General features: G+C 50.0%; 1 long non-coding RNA gene across 1 annotated transcript in view; it reads right to left on the reverse strand.

Annotated features, from left to right (window-relative positions):
• Nucleotides 1-21,855, reverse strand: part of LOC122186174 — a 48,943-nt gene that overhangs the window by 20,756 nt on the left and 6,332 nt on the right. The window contains exons 2-3 of the long non-coding RNA XR_006181077.1: nucleotides 8,760-9,001; nucleotides 1,572-1,727 (exon numbers count right to left, since the gene is read on the reverse strand). This is a non-coding gene — a long non-coding RNA (uncharacterized LOC122186174). The remainder of the gene's footprint in view (nucleotides 1-1,571; nucleotides 1,728-8,759; nucleotides 9,002-21,855) is intronic.

Consider the following 21,855-nt stretch of genomic DNA (forward strand, 5'->3'; position numbering starts at 1 on the left):
AAACATCTATTCAGGATTCTGAACGCATTGTGCTTGGGGAAGGTGAGCAGCAGCACCAAGCCGTGCCCCTGCCCTCTCTCAGATCCTGCATTACTTTGAGCACTGAGGACTGCAAAGGGCTAAAAGTCACAGCTGTGATTTATTTTCCCCTTTCTTTCCACATTGAGCATCCTCGCTCACACAGCCTCCTGCATCCTGAGCTACACCACACTCCCAACCCACAGGGAATGATGCAAAAAGATGCAGGGAATATTGCAGGGCTGGAAATGATGGCTCACAGAGAGATGGGCAGGGGGTGGCAGGTCCTCACAGCCCCTCCGGCTGACACCTTCAGGGGGAGGTCGGCACAGAAACAGCACAGCACAGCCAAAATACGCGGTGGTGCCGGCGGCCCAGGTAGGTGCTCGGGGAGGGATGTCCATAGGGTGGGCTGTGGAAAGCTGGCCGGCGGCTGCACAAAGCCTGCTGTGAGCCAAAGCAAACAGCTCCTGCTCCAAGTGCCTGCCTGGCTCAGCGCACAGAGAGGCACCGAGGCACAAGGTGAGGTGCTGGAAACGGAGCTGGGAGCACCGGGGGCCTTAACCTTCACTTCTTGGGCTGCTCCTGGGTTTGCAGGAGATGGGGGAGCCATTTATTTGTTGCATTTGTGCTGTCGGCAGCGAGCCAGCAGCTCAGAGCACCGTGCATCACACAGCACCGTGCATCTCACAGCACTCTGCTGCCCTGCACCCCTCCTAGAAATGTGCAAACGAACCCATTCTAAGAAAGCACCTTAAGATCTCCATACCCCTCTCATCTGAGCCCTTCTGCTGCATGTGCTCCAGCGATGCGCTGTGAACACAGGGCCACCCCTGGCTGCTGCTGGCTGCTCCTGTCCCCTGCCATAGATGGCACAGGTCCCAGTGGATGGCATGGCCCAGCTGTGACCGAGGTGTGGAGGGCGGTGGGAGGCAATGGCTGGAGGCCAACCACCCTGCCATGAGATCCCCAACTGTTCTCCATGAAGAATGGCCCCTTGTCCTGCCCCGGCCAAGGGACAGCCGGGCGGTGTTGGGGACAAAACATCGATTTGCAGAACCATCAACAAAGGAAGCACAACAGCCGAGGCAGACGGGGATACCTCAGCCCTTGGCATGGGCCCAGCAGTGCCACAGACATCATTTCATGCTGGGATTCTTGCAAAGCAAAGGGCAGCCACCCTTTTCCCCAAGCACTGTGGGACGTATGGGATGAGTGTGTGTGTCACAGAGTGACATTTATTGTTTTTTTTCACACACACAGCCTGCTTTCTCCCATAGCCTGCCCACCGTGGGGAACAGACACATGGGAACCTGCCCAAGTTATGTCATTCATAACCAACTGAGCGTATGGGGTTTGCTTGCTTCCTTCTGTCCACCAGAAAAGTCCCAAGATATGGGTTGGTCATAGAATTTACTCTTCCTGATGTCAGAACTGCATGCAGCTCTGCAGGGCAAAGGCAGCAGATGCACTGAGTGATGCCAAAGAACAAGCAGGCAGCAATAAAAGGAGTTGGGCTCGGTGATCCCTCCCACTTGTGAAAAGGCACTCACCTGCCACAGCCTGCAGCAAATCCCTCTCCTGCTGGTGGTCCTCGTGCAGGAATGTGCAAGCATCAACCCAGAGCCTGGGGGTGGGAGGGTGAGGGTTGGGGTGAGCGTCCACAGGTGGGTTCGGGGGTATTTCCTGAGCAGCAGAAGCCAGTGAGCCTGTGGGAGAGAGCAACAGCTTGTCATTCTTGATATCAAAGCCACCAGCTATATGTTACATTTAATAGGACAGTTATCGAATGTTAAATACTGGCATGATTAAAAGCATATTTATAGAGGATTAACAGCTCTGTAATGGCTGCATGTCTGCTCCGAGGCCCTTAAATCTCCCAGAATATGTTTCTAATCATCTATACAATAACCATCTTAATAAATCAGAATTAAAGGCATGTTTGGGTGAGCGCGGATCCCAGCCTGCACCTGGCAGCCTTTTGTAGACGGGAAAAAAGAAAACTCCCAATTTCTGTACAAAAAATGCCATTCTATGGGGGGTGTTTCTCACTCTGCATCACTCCAGGCCTCCCGGGATGGGTCTGGGCTGTCCCAGGGCAGTGCGTGTCCTGCTGTCAGCAAAGCACTGCAGCGCAGCAAAGGCATTCTGCAAAAATAAACGCCGGGGCAGAGTTGGAAATGTTTATTTTCCAAGAGCAGGCCATTCATCCAGCGACACCGCTCTGCTCCAGAGAGTCCCCCTCTGTTTATATGGGATGATTAATGAGACGCAGATTGTCTGTAGCCCTGACGGATGCTGCAGTCACCAAGTATGAACTTGGGAGTGATCCCACCTCTGCCTGGGCCATCCTGATTGGCCTGGAGAACGGATTTTCTTCCTGTTTTGTGCAATCAAATCCAAGATTTTATTGCTTTTTTTTTTTGATTTTATGGTCTCTCCATCCACCCTCTGCAATCAGTCCTCTTTAGGCTCTTTAGGCTGCGACCTCCACTAAGATGGGAGCGGGGCTCAGAGAGCTCCAGGCAAACAAAGGGGCCGAGCCAATCCTAAAGGAAGGAGCAAACCCAAAAGCCGAGGTGTGCTCATGACCATACACCACGATGTGCTCCTGCCCTGCAGCCTGAAAGCAGTGCCATGCCCATAAGACACAGGCTGTCCCTGTCCTCATCACTCCACCATCACTCATGTTGGTTTTGTGCCATCTGCTCACCCCATGGGTGCATACCTGACTTCCCCATAGAGAGATTTAAGAAAAGCTCAGTTTTCACCCTTTGAGAAGCTGCCATAAATCACTCCCCACCATTAACAGGCACAGCTGCACAGGGGGTGGTGGGTCACTGACCATGGGGGTGTTCCAGCACCGTGGGGATGTGGCACTGAGGGAGGTGGGCAGTGGGCATGGGGTGGGCTGGGGTTGGGTTTGGGGGTCTGAGAAATCTTTTCCAAGCTGAGTGATTCTATGAGTTGTTTCTAATTGCAGTTGGCAGGGACTGGGGAGCTGTGGCTGAGACCAACCTGTGTAAGTGGGCTCTAATTAGCCCCACTAATCAAACGCCACCGGGGGAATCACTCTGCACAGAGACAGAGGAGCTGAGGGAAAGTGCAGGACACAAATTAATGAGCCCAATTAATAATAATAATAGCAAAGACATTTTTGCAATGGCTAAAAGGGGTTGGATTGAAACCATCTTGAACTTGTCACCACAACAATGCTTTTGCACCCCTCCAAAATATGGCTCAGGGCAGCAGCAGTTGACACATTTCTCCAGCACTTGAAGCTCAAATTGAAAAACTGCCATTAACATTAAAAAGGAAAAAAAAAAATAACTTTTAAAAACTCCATACGTTCCTATTTTTTTTCCTCCTTTCTGATTCACCCTTCCGATATTTTGCTTGGACTCCAGTCCTGATGCATTCGTCCTCCTTAGCACATTTTTGGGTTGCTTCCACCATTGTTCTTGGAAACGTCTTTTTTTAAAGGACATATATTTAGATATACAACCTGGTCTCCCATGTTAAAAATCCTGCTTGAAGCTGGAAGGGGAAAGCATGCAGGAAAGTGAGCCAAGCCCCGGGCCAAAGCTGCTGCCCCGGGCGCTCGTGGTGTGCATGGGGTGTGCATGCAGCATGGGTGTGTGTGTGTGCGTGTGCAAGGGTGTGCATGCAGTTTGCACAAGCATGTGTGCAAGGGGTGTGCATGAAGCTGTGTGTGCATCTGCACGTGTGTGCAAGGGATTACATGGAGGTGGGTGTGCATGAATCTGTGCATGTGTGCGTGTGCAAGGGGCTTTTTGTACTGGGTCAGGAGAGAGTGCAGGTGGCTACGTGGTGCTGGGGGACCTCGAGGTGTCAGCACAGTTGCTGGCACAGTGGGTGGGATGTTCTGTGTGTGGCACTGGAGGGCTCTGTCTCCAGTGCAGAGACATCTCCCAAAGCTCTGCCAGCACAAACAGCAGGGCTCACTGCTCCAGCCCTATAGTCCCCAGAGGGGCTGGAGCATGGCCCCACATCTCCCATCACACCTCTGCAGCCCAAGCTGGGTTCAGAGGGTCATGAGCATTTCCTTCAATCTTGCAGCATGCCCAAGTGTCTTTGCAGCAATGCTTTGGGCATGGTGAGGGGCTGCACAGGCTGCATGGGCAGCTGCACCCCGTGCATTGGGGCTGGGGCAGGCTGGATTTAATAACCCACGAGCGCTCAGCCCGCACCCAAACATCTCATTTTGAAAAGCCAGCTCAGAGTCCAAGAAGCACTCGCAGGCTTTTCATAAACACACTTTAATAATCTTCATCAAGAATTTTAATACAGAGCGAGCAGCTTGCCAGGAAATGCATTTACACTGTCAGCTGCCGAGAGAAATGGCCCTGCACTGCTGCTCAATACCAGAAACACCCTCTCCCCCTCCCTCCCATGCTTCCTTTCCTTCCCTTTGTATGAATGTGATGGAGCTGGAGAGCAGGTGGGGTGCAGGCAAGCAGCACAGAGATGCTGCCCATCTCCATTTGAGATACAGAGACTCATGCTATACCTCTTTTTTTTTCTGATAGTTTGGGGGTTTTAAAGGCTGCAGGCAGCATCTTTCCCTCTCTTCTGCTAACCTGCAGTATTGGGGGGTAGCTACAGAAAGCTGGTTATTTAGATGATGGGAATAACCAGGCGGTTGCAAGCTATGGATGTGGTTCCAACAGCCTTTCCTTCACAGCAAAGATTAATGGGATCACAAAAAATGTCCTGGCTGGCTGTGGCATTAAACAATTAAAGGTTGAGGGTTCACCATCTGCTGGCGCATCAGGTTTTGGTTGCTGCCAGAGGCAAAATACCCGATTTGATGTACCCTGGGCCCACAGGGCTGCTGATGGTGGGAATTGTGTTTTACAGCCTTTTTCCCAACAGCTGAAAACGCTCTGCTGTAACACTGCGTGTGCTGCTCTGAGCACTGCGCCGTGCTCTCCCCAAGCGTGCAAAGAACATCACCGTGTCCCTGTACACTGGTGGGGAATGCCCTCTTCCTCCATCACCTCTGCAGCCCTATGACCCTAAAGCTGAGAGGAAAAGAAATGAGGCTCACCCCAGCAATGCCTCGAGCCAGGGGAACCCTAAAACCAAGCACAGGCAACGAGTGGGACAACGCAGGTGTCCCGAGGCAGGGCTGGAAGCAGAGCTGTTGTACCTTGTTTGTGTTTCTATGGTATTACCCCACTGCTGGCTCCCCTCCCGCAGCCCCCACCAGCTGCATCTCAGCGAGGTTAATTTCTAACATGAAAAACGGCCTCCCAGGAGCAGCCGTGGTTGATTTAAAATAATAAAAATGGAAATCTCAGATTTGATGACTAATCCCAGGAGAGGGGCTTAAATTAGCGGGAACCAATCGGCCGCAAAAGACCAGAGGAAAATTCCTGCTGGACTTTTCTCCTCGGTCCACTCCCTGGCTTCATTTTCCATCCCCAGATCCTTCCAGCCTGCAAACATATACAGTGTTGCCTCGGCAACCATGAGACGAGATATACGTACACGAAAAAATGAGACAATCTCTTTCCTCGGCGATTGCCTGGAAGGTGGAAAATGGAAACCTCTCATAGCAAGGCCAGCCCATCCTCAACACCCCAACCTGCCCCGAAATGCACCAGCTCCCATGGGAATGCTCATAGCATCCTTCACCCACGCTGGTCTCTGACATGCACCGCTCCTTCAGCTCATGGGAGGATGCTTGGGATACGCTGGTCCTCTAAAACAGCAGGAATGCTGCACGTGCCTGGTGGTGAAAGCAAAACATCCTCCTACAAATAAGCAGAAGGCTGAAAACCAGGGGAAATAGCTGGGTGAAGCGGGCCACTCACATGTCTTGCGGCTGTGACAGAGCAGTAAGGAAAAGCTGCCTTTAGTACCCCGTTACAACTGATAATATTGGGTTGGGTTGGGATGATGTTGGGCTGGGTTGGAGGCTCCTGTGGAGCAGTTCCTTCAGCTCAGCCACCGTGTGCTCTGCTTGGGATGCCAGAAAAAGCTTCAAGTGAAATTCTGGCATCCTCAGAATCGGTGTGGATTTTGCCTCAAGTCTCATCTGAGCCAACAAATCACTCCTTGCTTCCAGCCCCACAATTGTCTTCATCAGTGAAGTTCCTCATTTAAGATTTGCCCCATCAAACAAGGGATGTGCCTGGGATTAAACGTGCCAGGGCCATAACCAGATTTGTTCCTTGGATGCTCCAATGTACTGCCATGCAGTTCTGAGCAGCCCCTTCTCACATCACAATTGCTGTTTGCAGCGTTAGCGCTGAGATGGGCAGGAAAAGTCCTCCAGGGCCAGCATGAAATGCAAAGCTGTGATAGCAGAGAACATCATCACTCAGAAAGTCAAGGAGAAACATGCTTTGCCAAGGTGTGAAAAATATTTATATCTGAACACACAGTTTCTCTCCAATTTGCAATTCCCTGTGCACTTGGGAACCTGAGCCCTATTTGTGGGAGCGGTTGCTAAGGTAAGCTGCTCTCTGCCATCAGCATGCCAGTTCTGGGGCGCAGAGAAGATGAAGTGAAAAAAAGGGTGGGAATGTGTGATTTGATCTGCTTTTTAAGCAACAACAGCTCCACTGCAAAGCTGTAATCCGTGGGGTGGAGCAGGACCAAGATCATAACTCCCAGAGAAGAAAAATGATGCCCTTTCACATGCTGGTAGCGTGTTATCTTTAAAGTCAGAGGAAGATAAAATAACTGTCTGCAACTATCACCACCTTTCATCTGGAGGGATTCTTGCTCTGTGCACATCACTTTTCCTACGGCCGCAGTGGGGCCACCTTTGGGCTGGAATGCAGCAGTGGCTGCACAGAGCAGGCAGGGCTGCAGGATGGGAGGGGATATTTACTGCAAAAACGAGGATGAGGGTTGTTGATGGCACTCTCCCTAGAAGAGACACCAAATGCTGTGCAGAACTGCAGGTGAGGGCTGATGCAGGGGCAGCACATCATTAGAAAGCTGAAGTTGGAGCAGGGATGCTGGACCAGACGTGTGCTGGACCCCACTATCCCTTTGCTCCCTGTGTTTCTGATTATGAAGCATCACAGCTTTCCACCACAGGACCCATCCCACCTCTGAAGAACTCTTTTCCCTTTAAAGATAAAGGCTTGAGGTCAGAACCATAATTCCTATCCCAAAGTGAGGGGTTTACTTCCCTGCAGGGGGATGAACTCCAGACCCCGAGCTGAACTGGGTGCACTGAGACAGCTCTTCTGCCTGGTAGCACTGATGATGTACAGAGGTACCCAATACTTCAGACCCACGGATTGCAGGGACCAGAGGCCTGGTACCTGAGTCCAATTGCAGGTGGAATTTTAGGTAGTCGGGATGTGTTTCCTCAAACTGGAATTTGGGCTGCAGTCCAAGACTAACACCCCCGGTTCCCCTCCCGCAAATAGAGCCGAGGGCTCTTTAATGACCACGAGTGGTCTAGGCCTGTTAATGTCTTATCCATAAGCTATTCAGTATTTCCTTTTAAAGACAAAATAGTTGGAATACCTCTCTTTTTCTCTTCAAATTGCAGTCGTGGCGGCTGAAAACGCAGCCTCTGCACTACTTCCATATGTGGCACCGATGCTGAGAAGCCTCCGTTCCATGGGAGTCCCACCTCTTGGATTTTTATGGGAAACTCCAGCATTATCAGGTTTATAGCAGTGCTAATACCCCGAGATAAGGGCAGCTCCTCTCAGTGCTCAGCGTGGCTGGGAACTGAGCGTCCTGCAGCCGCTGCTCACATCCCTGTGCATCCCAGGAAGGGCTTTAGGGTGGTCACATCCCCTGTGCCGCCAGGCTTGAACACCTTGGAAGAACAGCAAAAGCCAACACCACAAAGATCCCCAATCCCACTCCAATCCACCACACCGTGCCCACTGCCCACATCCCTCAGTGCCACATCCCTACAGCTCTGCAACACCCCCAGGGACAGTGACCCCCCACTGCCTGAGCAGCTGTGCCAATAATATCTCCAGTCTGCTCTGGAAAGTACAACTTTTTCCCATGGTAAAATCTATCACTTTTCCCATATTGTTTTTCATATACATACATATATATTGTTGTTGTTGTTGAAAAGCTGAGTGCAAAAAGACAAAAGCATTTTTCTGGGAGGTTAATTCCTATGCCATCGAGTCCTGGGAAGACGCATCTCCTGGTGCACAGCAGATGAGCTTTGGCCATGATGCTCACAGAGGGAATCCTTTGTTAAGATTGGAGGACACAGCTGAAAACTGCGGCTCTTTTTGGCCCCTGAAGGGTACCATGTTCCCAAGTGCCAAAGAACCTTTAATGCTAGTGGGATTTAGGGCTTAGTTTCTTAAGCAATTTGGAATCATGTTCCAGGAATGATTCTCTCATGTCCCTGCAAGGGTCAGTGGATGAACTGGCATGAGTTTAGTGAACAAAGATCTCCTCCTTCCTTGCAAGAATTATTTCACATGGTTGCTTACAGGTAATAGGGATTAGGTTGTTGCCTAGATGGTCCCAGTGCTGTGGGGCCCCTGGTCTGATATGAGCTGCTAATTGCTACTGCAACATCACCAGCATGGCTAACAAAGCGCTGGGAAGGCAACTGCCAGGAGAAGCTTTCCATCCATCCAGAGCACAGGCATCATCAGCATTTTTGGAATAACACAAGCAATTGGGACCCCAGAGACAAATGGTTGGGAAGGGAGACAAGTGACATGGCCTGATGACCTGCCTTGTGCTCAATGCTATACATGTATACATACCTTATGTTTCAAACAGCCCAGGGACGGGGTGTAAGCACAAAATCAGCTCTTCTAAGCCTTCACGCCAAAACCACGCACAAGGAGGCATTTTCCCTGCCCTGTTTTCATGTTTCTTGACAGCAGTGGCAGCAGCTGCAGTGAAAATGGAAAGGAAAGGCCTGGCCCAGAATTCTTTGATATGTTTGCAAGCTCTCCTGAACGCCCGTTTGCATTTGGATTGATGATCTGGGTCACTTCGTGGCCTGTCAAGAAATATATTTTGTTTTAATGAAAAATGTCAGTGAAAAGAAATGATTCCTTTGATATTTCCCTTTAAAAGGTTTCAGGCTTCCTTTGAAAAGAATATGCCTGAGCCTTGCGAGAGGAGAAACATCCAGCTTAGGCATTTCTAACAGAAAACTTATTTGAAAATATTTGTTTTTCCTAGGACCCCTCTTGTCTCCCCCCTCCTTTTGCTTGAACTGCAGATTGTTTCCATTCCCAGTTCAGCAAATCCTCAGCTCCATTCCTGCCAGGTGCTGATTCCATGCGCCTGCAGAAGCTGAAGATCCCACAGGTCATCCCACTGGGACACATCCCTGCTCAAACCCCATTGCAAACGGGTGACGGCACATCCTGGGGTAGAGCTGGGATCTGAGTGTTGGGATGTGCCACTGAGGACACCAAGGATGCTCTGGGTGGGACCATTCTGGCTGTTCAGCTCCGCTTGGTGCAAACAAACATTCTTTTGGTCCCAATGGAGCACACATCCACCTCCCAGCTTTTCCACCTTCGGTGGCTGAGAATGCAGAGAAACATCAGGAGAGGCACCGTGCCGGCTTTAGCAGGCCCTTACAGCAGTCCCTCCCTGCTTTGACAAGGGATTGCCAAGGGCGGCTGCTCCTCGCCCATGTCACCTCCTCACGCACTGAGGATCCCGTCCCCATGAAGGGCCGTGGGCTCCCAATGAATGGCACTATTGAGGTGCCCGCTCCCAAACATATCTGTGGCTCCAAATCACTGCAAAAATGATTTTCTTTGGATGCCTCGAGCCACCGGTAAAAGTTTCCCTTGTTTTCATCTTCCTGGTAGCTCCCAACCACAGCAGCAATGTGCTCTTCTCCTGCCAGCCTTGCCAGAAAAACAGGAAGGGCCAGAAAAAGTAGAAAAATCACCTGAAAAAGGCTCTGTGCAGGGCAGCACTGAGTAATTGCCCTCCACTGGCATGCAGTGGGCTCTCAGCATGGCCCTATGGAGGGGAAATAAGGGGGAAAACACCACCTGGCCACCTCAGGTACATCTGCCTACAGGTTTTTTTTACCCAGGACATTGTCAGGGATGTGCAAATAGCAAAATGCACGAGCTCACACTGGCCCTGCAAATTGTTCCAAAAGGAAACGGGATGATCCCGAGGGAGTAAAAATAGTCCTTTCTGGACATGTGTGGGTGAGCCATCCCTGTGCTGGTTCCACCCATGCCTATGATTTTCTGATTCGAATAGATTGCCACTTCCCAATTTCCATCTTTTAAATTCAGTTTGAACCAGAATGGGAAGAAAAAAATAAAAAATTCCCCACCGTCTGAAGCAAGATAAGAAACCCTTCAGACTTTTCGCTAGCTGAGAAAAACCAACAAAACTCATTTGGATTGAACCACAAGCACTTTCTTCATTATAAGGCTTTGAGGAGCTGCCAATAAACCACAGCAAAAGTCCTTCCCGCAGGCTGGGCTGCACAAAGCTGGCCCTGGGATGCTGGGAGGACACAGAGCTTGAGGCTCCCTGAGATCTGTGCCCATCTGAGGCACTCAGGTGGTCCTCACAGTTACTTGCACAAAGCCTACAGAGCTGCCAAAGCCCCAGAGGGGTTTGGTCCGGGATTCCCTTGGAGCAGAGCTCTGTGTTTTATAGGACCACAGTCTATTAGCTCATTTATAAGGCAACGTTAAGCTGTTTTCAGGCAGTTGGAGCAACGGGAAGACCAGATGGCTTTGGGACTGAGGGTCCTTTGCCATGCAGGATGTGGGTGCCAGCTCCGACCCCTCTGCTCCCAAGGTGCTCGCAGTCTCACCCCACCCTGGGGTGTGGGAACTGGCTGGGAGGGAAATTGGGGTGGGATTATGCTTAAAAGGTGCATGGGATGGGCAGGCTGACATCACCACCACTTACATGGGCTGCGGATGATTTAAAGCAGGCGTGGGGCTGGGTGGGTCTGGGTGCAAATTCGGTGGGGCCTGGAGGGAGCCTGGTGCCAAAGCACAGCTCCAAAACGATCCTCCTGGAGCCAGCAGGGAGCTACGGAGCGAGGGGTGCTCTAAGACACTCAGCAAGCATCCAGTGCTCCAATAAGAGGCAGCACCAGTAGGGATGGATCATTATGAATGCTGTATTTTTGTTTTTTAAACCATTACTTGTCCTCAGAATGGGTTTCGCCAAGCAGGAAAGGAGCTGAAGCATGGAGGTGAGAGCAAGCTGGCTTCCCCTGGGGAAACAAGAGAGCAAAGGCAGAGCGCGTGTGGATAATTTGAGGGCAGAACAAAACGGGTTTGTGGCCATGGTGGTGAGAATAGCAGCAGGAAGGGAAGCAAAGCAAGAGGAGCACTCAGTGTGGGTCACAAACAGCACAGAGTTTTCAGGAAAAAAACCAATAAATCTAAACAGAATGCTTTGGGTCATGGCAATGTTTTCTCCAGTTTAACACTGCGTTCCACTTTGTTTCGTTCTGCTAATTGGTTTACTCTTTTGGTTAAGCAGGACATTGTATTCCTCGAGTCGCTGTCAATTTTTGAACATTCCCAATCCAGAATGAAGGGTCAAAAAGGTTTATTTTGAAAAATGTCTAAGCAAAACATTTCTACATAAAAAAAAAGGTCCTTCTCTGGCCCAAACGTACTTGCCAAATTAGCCTGGTATTTGTGACTCATTTCTCTGCCACATTTCTTAGTGAATTTACTATTTGTCAAAAAGGGGGGGGGGGGGAGGGGGAAGGTTAACCTTACTGTTAGGAAAACACACATACATTGGGTTTACATAAACAGACTGGGTGAAGAAAAGGCATTGGAATATTGGTATTTCCTTTGCGTTTGTTTCAGCATCTGTCTCTGTGCAGATTGGATGCAGAGCAGCAGCGTTCCCCTTCCCTTCCACGTGTGTTTCCCCATCAGGAACCACAAGGCAGGCCAGCGGAGCAGCGTGGGTAACATATTTCAGCAGATATGCTTTTAAGTTTATTTAAACTTCAAAGCAGGGCATGGTGGATGTGATTGTGGAGGAAGGAAAACACGGGTGGTGCTGGAATCCCTTTCAAAGCCAGACACTCAGCCCTTAGCAGGATCTGAGCACACATTTTTCTTCCCCTCCTGCACATTGCCCCCAAAAGCCCTTCTACTTTACTCCTCCTTCATATTTTCAAGACATAGAGTTAAGTGAACTGACTGCCTGCATTAGGAGGAGCAGTGAGACTTCACGTGGGAGTTGGCAGTGCTGGGCATTGGTCCCTGGGCTGGAGTGAAAACAGGTTTTGAAGTCCTTACTGACAAAGGAAGAAGTAATGGTGAAAAGCAGCGAGGATTCACCCAACAGCATGGAAAGCCAAGCACCTCCCACCTCCAAACGCCATCAAATGCAAGTCTGCACACTGTGGTCCTGGGGAAATGGGCATAAAGCTGCATTGGATGCTCATGGTATGGCCTCCAGCTCTCCAGGCCAGGAACTGACCCAGGCACAAGGTGACCTTTACACATCCCTTCCAACTCAACCATTCTATGACTTACAACTCCCAATAAGCCCAGAAGAAACAACGTTGGGACAATTTAGCCCCATGAAGACAGCAGTTTGTCCCAAGGGAGACACAACCGCCTGGAGGGATGCCTCTCTGTCAGGGCACACGTCTTGGGGAAGGAACAGGAAAAGCATCATTCCATCCATTCCCCTTGGTTCCATCCACTCCCCTTGGTGCCAGCTCTTGGCACTCTCCACGTTTCACTTGCAGAGCTGTAACTACCATCTCTGTTACAGCTTGGCTGTTCTGCATTCCCCAAGCTCTGTTTTGCTCCATGTTTCTTCCACAAGGCTTCCTCCCTGCAGGAGGAACTATTCCCACTAAAATCCCTGCTCGCACAGCCTGAGAAATGTCCATTAAATCATTTTTCCAATGGAAGATTGTGCTTTCAATTAAGCAAAAGAAAAAAAAAAAAAAGCTCACAGAAAGCATCCGATTTCCTCGAAAGTGCTTAAGCTGTTTTATTGGAAAATAAAACGACCAGAACTTGAATGCTGAGAAATTCCACTTAGAGCAGAGAATGATCAAGTTTTGGTCACTAATCCCGTATTTCTCTTCCAGCAAAAGTCAACCTTTTCTTTTTTTCTTTTTCTTCCTGACACATCACAAATTCAATTTTCCCTGGGCAGGCAGCACGTGGACCTTGAGTTTGCAGTCACACCTCTAAATCAGCCTGGAGACACGGGTCTCAGTTGCCTGGATGAGGATCTAAAGCAGCAACACCCGAACGTGGCCTCAGTTGTGGGACCACCAGAGAGCATTACGAGGGCAGAGCTTTGCACCATCATCAGGAACCTTTGTTGAACAGGGATGCTGCAGACACGAGCAGACCCTGTGCTGCTTTCCCATACCTTTGCACTACCACACACCAATATGAAGATGTGTTTTTCCACTAATTCCTTCCTTGCACTCTCTTATTATAGGACAGAAGGCTACCTTCACTGTCATTACTGAAAACCACCACATTTGCAGGGTTAATAGCATAAAAAGCTTTAGATTCAGCTGTTCAGAAAACAAATCTCCATCTCCACCACCCCTGAAGCTCCTCAGCTCAACCAGCACTTCAGTTCCCCTGAATAACTCATGTCCTTTCTCACAAAGGCAGCCTATGCATACACCTGCTTGTTCTTGATTGTTAATGAATAATCCTGAATTAGCCACGAAATGCTAAATGGCACCGTGATCTCATCAGGCACTAACCAGCCATGAGACAAGCTTAGCAACCATCCAAACACACAGCCCAACCTGGGGAATGCTTCACACCCAGAGGGTCTTTCTCAAGAAGCAAGAAGGCTGAACTCCCAGCCTGGCAGGAAAGAAACCTCTTGACGATAAGGCCATCAGCACTGAGAGAGATGAAGAGGGCTGGGATCGGAGTGGGGCTGCATGCATTGCACTTGGGATCTCACTCTGCAGATGGGAAAACTGAAAGACACGGAGGTTTGGGCCTGAGGCTGCGAGCCCAGGAGTTCCTGGTGCCCTCATCTGGACTCAGACCAATGGAACACCTTGTCTTGGGTTTCCTCACCCAGCGGAGCATCCTGCCTTAGGTTTCCTCACCCAATGGAGCATGTTTTGTCTTGAGTTTCCTGCCCCCAGGCATGAGCTCCTGGTGCTCCCAAATGGGCACCCCACTTCCAGCAGTGCATCTCTTTCAAACTGCATTTCCACCAACATATCACAGCAAAGGGTCAGCACTGGGGAAACTGAAGCACAGGGGAGTCAGACCTGCCCAAGACCAGAAGCAAACCCTGCAGCAGGGGTGGACACTTCAGCTGAAATAATCCAATTTAATCACAAAACCATTTCTCTCTCTGCCCTAGGAGCCTGGTGTGCTTCATTCCCTTTCCCAACAAAGCCAGCACGAGCTGTAAAATCAGGATGGTTTACAGTTATCTAATCATCAGCTTTTCAGTCCCTAGACATGCTGGAGCCAAAGATTTGAGTTCTACCAGGGCTCAGCACAATGATGTTTGGCTTCAGGAGGTTCCCTTCTGCTGAGAGCTGTAAACACCAGCTCTGCTCCACAGTGGGGAGATGTTTTTTAAAGGGGTCACACAGGTAAAGGAACTGCAGCCCTACGCTCTCTCTGTGCTGTTTTGAGGCTATGAGGTTTACAAACTTCATTCGCTGCTCAACTGATGTCCTTACACTCCCGGTCCTGCAGAGCACTTAGGCACGTCCACGTGTGCTTTCAGACAGAGCCCTCAGCAGGGAACAGGCTGCTAATTTCATATTTAAATCGACCCCAGGCCTGATATCCCATGCCCTGAGCGCTGACCCAATGGCTTGCACAACACTGTTCTATATCTGGAGGAAACGCAGCGATTAATGCTAAGCCAAACACTTTGGCAAGCTGTTGTGAGAAAATGATCGTGTGAGGCAGAGAGCTGAGAAGTTTTGAAGTTTTTAGCTTGGCCATTCTCAAGTCAACTGCACTCCACCAGCAAGTCCTTGAGCACAGCCTGCTCCTTCTGTGCTAACCATTAATTCGTGGCTGAGGGCTCCCACTGATCAGGAACACAATCAGAGGGAAAAGCCAACATCCATCAGGATGCTCTGCTTCACAGAGCATCTCCTTGCATTTCAAGGCAGCTCAGAAGCTAAGGCTGTATCTGCTTAGCAAAACTTAGGCTTGCTGTTTAGGGATGCCATTCCACACTCAGACTTTTCTGCTGGAGCCAAGCATTTATCATGCCTAAAGTAACCAGCTTGCAAAAATCAGAGGTGGGAAGTTTGGTTTGCTTGTTGAAAAAGCTTTGAAGCAATGTGACTTTTGTTTGCATCATATGTAGAAGTCTAGAGCTCTACAGGAGGTAAGCTGTGCTGGTGGCTACAGCAGGACCTGAAGCCATCTGTGCATTAGCTGGCACTGACGTGGCAAACACAAAGACCCAACGCACCTCAGATGAACACAAGAAAAATTAGCTCAGTTTCCAGCGATGGAATTCATGCAATTAAACCCTGCCTCACCACATCCTCAATCCAGAAGAGCAATTCAAAGAGCATCAGACAGAAATTAATATATTTTTGCTTTCAGGCCCCCCCAAAAAATCAGCTTTTTTTTTTTTTTTCCTTTTAATGCTGAAATATTCTGCAGAAACATCTCACATTCTCCAGTTAAAACAGAGCAAAGCGTGGTGCTAAAACATACACAACCCATTTCATCCTAAGAATATTCAGCCAGCTCTGCAGCTAAACTCAAATTGCTGGATCCCTGGTGAAGAGACGATGCATTTGGGGAAGAATCTGGTTCATTTTGTCCAGTGCAAAGCAGGGATCTCACAGGGCACAGAGCAGCTGCTATCTCGCAGCACTGCTGCCCTGATTGCAGTGCCCTCTGAACCAGGAAAAGAAATCAGATTCAGATCTGTTCCAACACACACTTGTGCAACACATGTTGGACTGACTCAGCTCAAAGCATTTCTTAGGAATTATGTCCCTAGGTACAAGCTGTCTTTAAAATGCTAGGGAAAGAATCATTCCCTTCACGAGGGGCAGAAAGGAGAGCTGAAAATGATGCTAATTCTCCAAAGTCAATTGAAAAACAAAACAAAAAACAGTTGGAGAGTCAGTGAAGCAACAAGATCCTGGTCAGCCCAGATGGTAAGGGAAGCAGATCAGGGCACAGCTGGGCTCGGAGGATTGCAGGGCTGAGGCAGTGGAGCACAGGGAGTTCAAGGGTCTGGGTCACAGGGACACACTAAGTGGATTTAAGGGAATAGGGCTGATGCAAGTCCCATGCTTTGGGTTCGGAGGAAGGGCTGATTCACATCGAGTCACGTTGCAGGTCAGCTCTGGGGCTTGGAGAGCCAGCTGGGCAGGAGCAGGAGAGGACCTGCATGGAGCAGCTCTGAAGCCAGCTCCAAGGCAAACACTGCTGCAGTGCTGCCCAGCCAGGGATGCAACCCTCTGCATTTCAGGGCAGGGTACGCCCAGGAAGGATGGAAGCTGATGGATATGGGCTTGAAAACCAGCCTACAAGAGAAAGCTGTTTCAGGAAGACAGCACAAATGGGGAACAAACCTGCTTAAGGAAGCGAAATACAGAGCTCAGCAGTCCCTGTGTGGCCAGGAGGATGCAGGGGTGGTGAAACGGGCTGATGGGATATGGGAATGGCTTAGCAATGGCTTGGGGTTCTGCTGTAGGCTGTCCTGAGATTCTTCCAGCCAAACCCTCATGCTTAATGTATTTCAGATATTTGTGCCCAGGTGTTATTGTTATTTTGCTATGGTTTTATCATCATTTAATAAAGAGTGGGATTCCTCCTTCGCTCCCTTTGCTCCTGCCTGCTCACCTTGGTCCCACAGCAAGGCACGGCTGCTGGCTTGCTTTCCACCCACAGTGCTTGCTAAACTCAAGGACAGCTGAAGGGTATCAAAACCAAACTGCGGCCCAACCCCACGAAGTCCCAGCTCCAGGCACCCTCCCGCAGTCAGGAGTTAAGCAGCAGCCATCTCTGAGAGCCTTTATCTGCCTACGCTGGGAGCTCAGCCCCCACAATGAATGAGAGCAGCAGGGAGAAGGCTGGCTGTGAACAGTGCCCACCCAGGGAGACAAAGCTCAGGGTGAGAGCTCAGAGCCCTGGAGCAATACCTGTACACGATACAGACCCTTAGTAGGGATGCCCAGCCTGGTTTAGGCTCTGTGTAGACAGCCACGAGCTGATCTCTGAGCAGGACCAGGCCATCAGGGAATGCATCCTTTCCCCACGCTGGCTTACAACTACTGGCTTGAAAGAAGCTTCAAAATAAAATAATAAAAAGCTGAATTCCAGTACATTCCATTACACCATACAGTCTCAGATTAAGGCCCTCAAATATGCCTTTAATTTAAGCTTAATAAAGCTGTTATTGTCCAGTCATTAATGACTGCTTATTAAAAACATATTTATTGCATATGGTGCTGAGAGATCTCACAGAGAGCGCCCGGGGCAGCAATCCCTACCTCCACCCCGTAGTGTTTAATGAGAGATACATGTGTATGGGGCTGTTAATTCTCAGCAAGCATGTTTCCAATAAGCACTTGTTTCTCAGCTGAGGTAGCATGCAGGCATACCTGTGTGTGCACAGACACGCCGTGGGATGTAAATGAAATGCAGACATACAGACCTTCTTTTGACAGCACTACTGGCTGCAGAGGGACAGGATGAGAAACACAAGTGTTACCAATAGCAGAAGTCAGCTTCTGCTCTGCTTTAGTAACAAGTTCAAAGATGCTCAGTGCGGGTGATGGCTGGGGCACCATGCTAAGGATCCACAGCCCCTTGCACCCTCAGTTACAGACAAGAGGATGGCATTGTTGGGCTGTCCTCAACAGGAACTTCATCCAAAGAGGTAAACAGACCCACTGAGAGCCAAAGCATCAATAAGAAAGGAAGGGTGTCTGTGCAAACACCACCTCTTCTGCTTTGTAAGGACAAATGACATGAAAAAAATGCTGATTTTACTCATTGGAAAGCTGGCTTCGCTCAATTTTATAAATAGATCTGCAGAAAGCAAAAAGCCTTTTGCAATCCCAAGTCTGAATTGTTCTGTTCCCTGCCCTCCCACCAGACAGCCCCAGCCTGCAAGGGCCTATAAAAACCACTGACTGCTCATGTTGGTATTCTGATGCCAACTGCTTTCGTAGCAAGCCGTACTGCAGATAAGAAAAGGACAGGAGGAAGAAGAGGGAGGTGAGGAATGTCATCTCACAGCAGCTGCTTGCACTGTGGGGACATTCATCCCTCCTGCTGCCCACTCACCCAACTAAATGACACAGGATGCACACACCGACCCCATCTGCCACGCTGAGGTTCGTTGTTTCGCCTCTCAGTTAGGGGGAATTAAAAGGGTGGGAGAGCTGATTTTTGGAACACTCCCTGCCTCCTTCCTTTCTGTTTTCCTTCGAAGCAGCTCAGCCAGAGGCTGGGGGAGAGGAGGGGAAACACTGCCAGAACAGCTCGAACAGCCCTCTTTGGAGACCAGGTTTACACGCTCAGCTGTCCCTTGTAAACTAAGCCCTGTGTGAGAATTTTCCCAACCCTTTCCATCTCCCCTCCTCGCCCCCTTCCCTCCTGCTTTGCTCACGCTGCAAGAATGCAGAAAGAAATACTTTGGGACAAGGACATCCTTCAGTGCTGCAGGAGAGGAGGGGGGCACGAGGATCAAATAAAACAGCCCCAACTGCAAAAGGGCAGCGAGGAAATGACAGAGTTGCCTCGATCGTCCTTCCTGAAGGCTCTCAAGCACCTCGCTGGAAGGAGGCAGCCCCTCTGCCAGACACAGGTTCCCCAGACAGTAGCCCCAGCCAAAAACCTGTTTGCTCACCGCTGCGGCGATGTCACCGCCAAGACCTGTAAGTGGAAGTGACAGCACAGGGGGTTCTGCTCGGATCACTTTCCTGCAGCCTGTGTGTCTGAACGCTCAAGGTCAGGTTTGCAAATGGGGAGATCCTTGGTTGAGCACTACTGAGCTGAGATGGAGCAGGGATGCTCCCTGGGTGGTAATTGAGCAGGATGGGTTTGGCTGTAGGTGAAACGCATTCTGCTCACTCTGTAACAAGGCACAGGGGGAGGAGGAAAGAGACCATCCCTGCAGGACCTGATGTGGCCTGAACCCTTTGGAAAATCTCATTTAAAATGCTGAGCACTTTCTGACTTGGAGCAGGATAAAAAGGAACAATTTGCTCTGTTGTGGCCAGAGTGGATGTGTCAGCACTACGAATCTGCAGGGCGAAGGATTCCTGGGACTGGCTCCTGGTGCAGAAAAGAGGATCCGGGGAATGTGTGTCCCTGCTGGCCAGATGTGCAGTCTCCATACAGCTGAGCTCACAGAAATGCCCTGGGAGCCATGGTTGTCTCCTTGCTATGCCTGCTCTGGGCAGGAGGATGCACAGGGGAGGCTGCTGGCAATGAGCATCACTCAGAGCCAATTTAACACAGCCCTTTGTCCCTATGACAAACTCAAGACAAGCCCAGGCTGGGTGATGCTGCCCCAGGAGCCCTTATGAAGCAGGCGCAGGCCTCCATGCTGGGGTCTCACCATCTTCCCAGCTGCTCTCTGATGGCCAATGATCTACGAGCACCATTACTGCAGCCACACCACCTCCCCAGCACAGCCCAGGCCTGACCCCAAGAGTTTCACTCCTTGAGTCGAAGGAAATATTCCCTACACAGAGCTGGCCCCATCCCAGAGACACTGTGTCCTGGTGCACGGAGGGAGCAGCAAACACCTGACATTGGGCAGGCAGGATGACACCTGGACATCTCCTGCACCCCACAGAGGCTTCCCAACACAGCTGGACAAGGAGGAAGGATGGGTTCAGTCATCACTTCAAGCAAGAAAGCTGCAGCACTCATCCTGCTCAGGTTGCCCTGCATCATCTGCGAGATAAGACCCCACCAGCCCAAGCTTCACACAATGCAACAAGCCAAAACCAGACTGGTTTCTGCCACCCCTGAGGACTGCCCGCTGTCTGTGGCTGTTCTCACCCACATGTTTGTCTTCCATCCCCATCACTGAGGCCAAAATCGAGGAGGGCCTTCTTTTTACTAAAATGTTTTACATCTTTTCTAACCTCTCTGCCAGCTGGACGGCCACGCTTCCAGTGCAATTACATGCATCATCTAAACATCATCTGAAACGAAGGGACTTCATTTAATTAGGTTATTTAAATGACACGTTTGATGGAAAAAGCCAAGAGGGCTTAGCAAAATGTTTAACGATCACGTTAGCTTGCATGCATACAGAGCATTGTCTGAAAGCCTCAGAAATCAATGGCAAGACTTCTGTTGGCTCTGGAGGCTGCGGACCAGATGTGGGCAGAGGGTGACAAGAGAAGCAGCCACTGAAGCTGGGCTGGGAGCATGGGCACCGGCCTGTGGGCTCCTACCACAATTCTGTGGCTTTCCTCCCCCTTTAGGAGCAGCACTTCTGCAATTTTCGCCTATTTGTGTTATTATTTTTCCCTCCTGCTATTCCCTCTGTGCAGAAAACAAGTCCAAAAGAGGCTTTTAAAAGGGGAAATTCCTTCCCTTCAGCAAAACCAAACCTGAAAGCATGTCTGCTGTTAAAAAATAAGAAATCTGGTGTTTCGTACCAAAACAAACAGCGATTTAGTTCAATTCTTTCAACTCCTTCCTTACAAACCCAAAAAGCCCAAACCAAGGGGCACGTTTTTCTAACAACTTATTTTCAAAGTGTGACAGGAAAGATTTCCTGTTTCCTCAGCCCTTAAGAAGCTCTGCAGGTACAAAAGGCAGAACATGTCCAACTGGGCATCTGCTGATGGAAGGCACAACCCAAGGAGTCACAACTGATGAGCACAGCATTAAAAATAGCTCTGCCCAGACAAGCTGCATGTAACCTTGTCAGATGCTATGCAATAAAATTCTGGAACACAGCTAGCCTAAACAATTTCTCTTTCTGCATACGCAAACGCAATCAGTGCTGAGAGTCGAGAGCCAATTCTTATATGCCATATTCAATAGCATCCCACTGAAACACAGAACAGCAACAGAGAAACCAAGAGAGGAGAACATGCAGAGAACTGTCGTGTATGACAACTTGAGAAAGATACGAAAGACATCTGTAATACTTGAAAGGGAAACCGTTGGATGATTTTCAGACTTCATGAGTATTTTAGCTTTTTCTTTTTTTTTTTTTTTCTTCCTCCTGGTGGATTCTGCTGCTAACAATTCCCAGTTTCTGGGACAAACCAACCTCCTGGATGCAACCCAGAGCTGTGGCTGTTGGTAAGGCAGCACCAGCAGGCACAGCGCTGGACCAAGACCCTCATTGCGGGCAGAAGGGTGGGACAGCCCCGTGATGGGCAGAAGGGCTCGGATGCCCCCAGGATTGCCCTTTCCTTGGGCAAAGAGGAGCTCCTTCGCTTCTCCCCCAGCCTCATCCGCTCAGCAGGGCAGCCAAAGAGTGTCAGCAAGTGAGTCACCACAATGGAAAGAGTTGTGCCGAGCCCAACTCCTGGCCCTGGCTCCTGCAAGTGACACAAGCACTTTGGCACTTGGCCCTTGCTCTCTTTAATCTATAGATCTGTAGCCCCCACCGCTTCCCTTCGGAGGTTCCTGCTCTCCCCACAGAATGCTCCATGGAGCCGAAGGAAAACAGAGGTGGCCCTTGAAGCTGCAGGAGTTGGTCTTAAATCCTGACACCTCCCAGGGTATGAAAAGCTCAGTGGGGAGGGAGAGACCAGAACATAGGAACGCAGTAAGTGTTGGCAGCCTGCTGGGAGGGCAGCAGGGAGCAGAATGCCAGCTTTGTGCCGTTAAAATAGGAACAAATATGGGGTGCTGGAGGCAGCTGAGAGCAAACGCACTGGGAACCCTTGCACGCATC

This window comes from Lagopus leucura, unplaced genomic scaffold (assembly GCF_019238085.1).
Source record: "Lagopus leucura isolate 7727_CA_CO unplaced genomic scaffold, USGS_WTPT01 Super-Scaffold_100034, whole genome shotgun sequence".
Taxonomy (NCBI): domain Eukaryota; kingdom Metazoa; phylum Chordata; class Aves; order Galliformes; family Phasianidae; genus Lagopus; species Lagopus leucura.